Source organism: Procambarus clarkii, chromosome 51 (genome assembly GCF_040958095.1).
Source record: "Procambarus clarkii isolate CNS0578487 chromosome 51, FALCON_Pclarkii_2.0, whole genome shotgun sequence".
In the NCBI taxonomy this organism is placed as follows: Eukaryota; Metazoa; Arthropoda; class Malacostraca; order Decapoda; family Cambaridae; genus Procambarus; species Procambarus clarkii.
This window is the reverse complement of record NC_091200.1, coordinates 21,647,052-21,653,742: the sequence shown is the minus strand read 5'-3', so window position 1 is coordinate 21,653,742 and position 6,691 is coordinate 21,647,052.

Here is a 6,691-nt window from a genome sequence, read left to right as displayed (position 1 = left end):
GAGCGTGTCAATGCCGACATCACCAGGCATGTCAGTACACATACACACACACACACACACACACACACACACACACACACACACACACACACACACACACACACACACACACACACACACACACAAGATTGTGTGAAATAAGCTAGTGGAACATCTGGAGCGAAATAACTTTGTAACTCAGCATCAACATGGGTTCAGGGATGGCAAGTCCTGCCTCACAGGATTAATTGAATTCTACGGACCAGGCAACAAAAATCAGGCAAGAAAGAGAGGGGTGAGCAGACTGCATATTTTTGGATTGCCAGAAAGCCTTTGACAAAGCACCATACAAGAAGCTAGTGAAAAAGCTGGAGATACAGGCAGTAGTGAAATGGAAGATAATCCATTGGATAAAGGAGTACCTAAGCAACAGAAGACAGTGAGTCACTGTGAGGGATGAGGTCTCAGACTGGCGGGACGTCACCAGTGGAGTCCCCGCAGTGTTCAGTCCTTGGACCTGTTATTTCTGATATATGTGAACAATTTCCCATAGGGTACTAGAATCGTTCCTCTCACTGTTTGCTGATGATGCAAGAATTATGAGAAGGATTAAAACAGAGGATGATAGTAGGAGGCTACAAGATGACCTAGACAGACTGAATAAATGGTCCAACAAATGGCTGCAAAAGTTCAACCAGAGTAAATGCAAAGTAATGAAACTAGGCGTTGGAAATAGGAGGCCAGACACAGGATACAGAATAGGAGATGAAGTACTTCATGAAACAGACAGAGAAAAAGATCTAGGAAGTTTATATCACACCAAACCTGTTTCCTGAAGCCCACATAAAAAGAATTACATCTGCAGCATACATGAGGCTGGCTAACATCAGAACCTGTGTAAGGAACAGATTCCTGAAGGCTGTTCAGGACCCTGTATACCACATATGTAAGACCAATCCTGGAGTATACGGCCCCAGCATGGAGCCCGTACCTTGTTAAGCACAAGACGAAGCTTGAAAAAGTTCAGAGGTATGGCACTAGACTAGTCCCAAAACTAAGAGGCATGAGTTAGAGGAAAGGTTGCGGGAAATTCATCTCACGACACTGGAAGACAGAAGAGTAAGGGGAGACATGATCACTACCTACAAAATTCTCAGGGAAATTGACAGGGTAGATAAAGATAAACTGTTTAACACGGGTGGTAGGCGAACAAGGGGACACAGGTGGAAACTGAGTACCCAAATGAGCCACAGGGACGTTAGAAAGAACTTTTTCAGTGTCAGAGTAGTTAACGGATGGAATGCATTAGGCAGCGATGTTGTGGAGGCTGACTCATATACAGTTTCAAATGTAGATATGATAGAGCCCAGTAGGATCAGGAACCTGTACATCAGTTGAGTGACAGTTGAGAGACGGGACCAAAGAGCCAGAGCTCAACCCCTACAGGCTCAAGTAGGTGAGTACAAATAGGTGAGTACACACACACACACACACACACACACACACACACACACACACACACACACACACACACACACACACACGAACGGCATTCAGAAACTTGTGTAAAGAATCATTCAGAACTTTGTATACCACATATGTCAGGCCAATCCTGGAGTATGCAGCCCCAGCATGGAGTCCATATCTAGTCAAGGATAAGACTAAACTGGAAAAGGTTCAAAGGTTTACCACCAGACTAGTACCCCAGCTGAGAGGTATGAGCTACGAGGAGAGACTTCGGGAATTAAACCTCACTTCGCTGGAAGACAGAAGAGTTAGGGGGGGGGACATGATCACCACATTCAAGATTCTGAAGGGAATTGATAGGGTAGATAAAGACAGGCTATTTAACACAAGGGGCACACGCACAAGGGGACACAGGTGGAAACTGAGTGCCCAAATGAGCCACAGAGATATTAGAAAGAACTTTTTTAGTGTCAGAGTGGTTGATAAATGGAATGCATTAGGAAGTGATGTGGTGGAGGCTGACTCCATACACAGCTTCAAGTGTAGATATGATAGAGCCCAGTAGGCTCAGGAATCTGTTACACCTGTTGATTGGACGGTTGAGAGGCGGGACCAAAGAGCCAGAGCTCAACCCCCGCAACCACAACTAGGTGAGTACAACTAGGTGAGTACACACACACACTGACTCACTCAAAGTCGTACTTGTGCACCCGATACCCAGGTGGCAGCTATATCGTTCCTCTCTGAATGTTCTCTAGAGTCTCTACCCATTCTCCAGTTTATGATGACCAGACCTGCACGGCATAGTCCAATTGGGGCCTCGTCCGAGCTACATATACCTGAAGGATAATATATGTGATTTTATTGTTAATATTTATTAAAAATCCCAGCACTCTGTGCACTGGTGGATTAATGTCCTTCCATTCAGTGGGCACAATATCCAAGAGCAACGCCAATTCAACGCCAAACTAACGCCATAAACGTTAAGTCAAGGTTGAATTAACGTTTATTTAACGTCGATCCAACGCCACTCTTAGTAACTGTGCCTTTTAGGGCAACCACAGGTTGCTGCTATCCATGATTTCAGAGTCTCCTAGAATCTGCTCTACCCATGATTGTATTATAGATGTGGTACATAACGCTGCTTTCCCTAGGTTCAAAATGTTGTATTTTTCAACGAAAGCATTTGCTCTTTTACCGACCAGTGTTTCTACCTCACTAAGGGAAAGCCTGATTGTCAGGAAAGGATTGTATCGACTTATTGTGTGAGAAGATGTCACTCCTTTCCTTAGTGACATCTTCTCGGGTGAAAGCCTTCCAGTTCGAGGAATCCTCAGATATGCGTTAGACCTGTGCAGGACATCTACACAGTGTAGTATTGGATCGACCTGCCAACTATGCAGTAGTTAAATGCTTCATTTCTTGCATGAAAGCTCACTACGGGAGCCACTGTTTGGTGGGTTTCGCAGGGTACCCTGAAGACCACCACAACAATATGCTGTGAACGAGCTGCCAGAAGGACCTCGGCTGCAATTCAGCCGCCAGAAACTATAGCAACGAACACAATGCAGGGCCAAGTTTCTGGCCTGCAGTAGGATAAATCAAACATTTAACGAACTGCTTGGAAGACATTGCATGTCGTCAAACATACAAGTGCCGTTGGCAGTATCAGAAGCGGATTCTCTAATCATTTCAACAGTAATTAGAGAAACCAAATAGCGATTCTACAGCTGTGGGGTATTCGCCAAAACACAGATTTGCTTGCCTAAATAACTTAATTTGCTTTCGAAACCGTTAAGGTACCGTTCCTGCGCCCCGCCCCTGGTCTTAATACACCAGTAACCGGGGTGGCTACATCACAACAGTGGGCAGGGAGAGACGAGTGAGGTCCTTGTGAGGTCCACCACCTCTGCCCTCTATAAGGAAGGTAAACTGAACGCATTGAACCCACAACAAAAGATCCGTGACCCGAGGAACGGAGTGAAAGTGTTTAACAATCCTTCTTCAACCGAGGAAGAGGTAGAGGCAGAAGGAGAAGTTTTACTTCGCTTATGTGAACGATTAAGACATAAGAAGTACAGATACAATCACCTGATTTCCAGACATTCAATCGGCAGAGCCTTTGACCTCGCATCTTTGAGAGAGAGAGAGAGAGAGAGAGAGAGAGAGAGAGAGAGAGAGAGAGAGAGAGAGAGAGAGAGAGAGAGAGAGAGAGAGAGAGAGAGAGCGAGAGAGAGAGAGAGAGAGAGAGAGAGAGAGAGAGAGAGAGAGAGAGAGAGAGAGAGAGAGAGAGAGAGAGAGAGAGAGAGAGCGAGAGAGAGAGAGAGAGAGAGAGAGAGAGAGAGAGAGAGAGAGAGAGAGAGAGAGAGAGAGAGAGCGAGAGAGAGAGAGAGAGAGAGAGAGAGAGAGAGAGAGAGAGAGAGAGAGAGAGAGAGAGAGAGAGAGAGAGAGAGCGAGAGAGAGCGAGAGAGAGAGAGAGAGAGAGAGAGAGAGAGAGAGAGAGAGAGAGAGAGCGAGAGAGAGCGAGAGAGAGAGAGAGAGAGAGAGAGAGAGAGAGAGAGAGAGAGAGAGAGAGAGAGAGAGAGAGAGAGAGAGAGAGAGAGAGAGAGAGAGAGAGAGAGAGAGAGAGAGAGAGAGAGAGAGAGAGAGAGAGAGAGAGAGAGAGAGAGAGAGAGAGAGAGAGAGAGAGAGCGGGAAGGATACCAAGTAAGGAAAAAAACTCTAAAAATGAGTTGTATCCAACAGCGTTCAGTTGACCTTTTCAGTAACAGCTGCAGTTAAACTCTGGTATTATTTCCTAGTACAATTACAGTTCCATGCATCGCTGCGGCTGCAAAGAGTAATTATAATACGAAGTTGCAAAGTGTCGTTGATTCTTCGCTTGATACTATGTACCTCGCGTATACGAGGGAGACGAAACCAAGGGAAAATATATATATAAATTAATACCTGGGCTTCCCAGACGCTGCTCTCAACAAAGACTTAACTCCATCCCTGGAGGAAGGTGATGACGAGGACCCCAGACGCTGCTTGTTGCCTCTAGCTGCTCCTCACACACACACACACACACACACACACACACACACACACACACACACACACACACACACACACATACACACACACACACACACACACACACACACACACACACACACACACACACACACACACACACATACACACACACATACACACACACACACATACACACATACACACATACACACACACACACACACACACACACACACACACACACACACACACACACACACACACACGTACACACACACACACACACACAGGGACGTTAGAAGGAACTTTTTCAGTGTCAGAGTTGTTAACGGATGGAATGCATTAGGCAGTGATGTGGTGGAGGCTGACTCCATACACAGTTTCAAATGTAGATATGATAGAGCCCAGTAGACTCAGGAATTTGTACACCAGTTGATTGACAGTGGAGAGGCGGGACCAAAGAGCCAAAGCTCAACCCCCGCAAGCACAGATAGGTGGGTACAAATAGATGAGTATACACACACACACGCACACTGGAACTAGATCTCACAGCCCTAAAGGATAGAAGGAACATAGGGGATATGATCACAACCTTCAAGATACTGATGGGAATAAACCAGGTGGACAAGGATAGCCTATTCAGACAAAGCAGGACATGAGGACACAGGTGGAAGAAAAGAAAATGAGCCAGAGGGACGTAAGACAGTACTCGAACCCCGTGCGGGGGGGGAGGGGGGTAACAAGTAGAATGCTATAAGAAAGGAAATTGTAGAAGCCACCTCCATCTACATCTTCAAGACCTGATTCGACAAAGAATATGAAAAGTCGCAACGCAACAAATACAAGTCTAGTAGGCAGGGTCCAAAGAGTTCCCCTCGAAGGCACTGTAATAGGTTAACACTGATCGGTAAGCACACACACACACAAACAGGTCAAGCTGTGATAATGCCCAAGATCTAACACCCATCACCGCTGTCTTGCCCCATTCGCTAGTGGCGTCTAACTTCTGAGTGGTGTGGCAGCACAGAATGATCAGATGTGTGAAGAATTCACAAGCAAGGAGGTCTGGCACCTGCAGAATGTCTCATTCATGAACAAAACGTTGCAACAGCCACCAGCATCTAACCTGTTACAACGGTCGACAGAACATATAGACTGGTTGAACCGTTAACAGGGACATGCAGACCGAGTACAACGGAAAACAGGCAAATTATTGCAATAGTCAATAGGAAACTACAGGCCATTACAACGGTAAACAGATTCATGATGGTCTTAACTGTTGTCGATTCCAAAAAATATAATAAATATTGTTAACGTACTACGTAGCTAAAAACGATAATTTTATCGAACATAATTAATATAAAGGTATATTCTAATTGTATGCATAGTAAAACTTGGGATAGGTTAATTTATAGCTTCGATTCTGTTGGTCAATATTTGTATTTTTAGTACGTGGGTGAAACATTAAGTTCCTGGATGAAGCCTTCAGTACGTGGGGGAAACATTCAGTTCCTGGATGAAGCCTTCAGTACGTGGGGGAAACATTCAGTTCCTGGATGAAGCCTTCAGTACGTGGGGGAAACATTCAGTTCCTGGATGAAGCCTTCAGTACGTGGGGGAAACATTCAGTTCCTGGATGAAGCCTTCAGTACGTGGGGGAAACATTCAGTTCCTGGATGAAGCCTTCAGTATGTGGGGGAAACATTCAGTTCCTGGATGAAGCCTTCAGTACGTGGGGGAAACATTCAGTTCCTGGATGAAGCCTTCAGTACGTGGGGGAAACATTCAGTTCCTGGATGAAGCCTTCAGTACGTGGAGGAATCATCCAGTACGTGGGTGAAGCCTTCAGTACGTGGTTATCCCTGCATCTTAAGGCTACTGTTACCTTAAAAGAAACATATATACACCTGTTTCAGGTTATAGATAAAGCTCTCAGTACAGCTACCAAACAATGAGTTCATCAAAATGATAACCCACACAAGACTATAATTATGAAAAAATCACATATATTTTATAATAACCGGCTGCCACTATAGACACACCAGCACGTGAATATAAGGAACGCATTGCTGCATATCGACCAAAATTAGTAACACACCTAAAGCCCTGCACATGTGTTCCTGCACATGTGTTCCTGCACATGTGTTCCTTATATTCTATTCCAGATTTCTGTGTTCTAAGTGTTAAGTTCTTGGACTACAATATTAGAGTCCTGTAGACTGGCTCT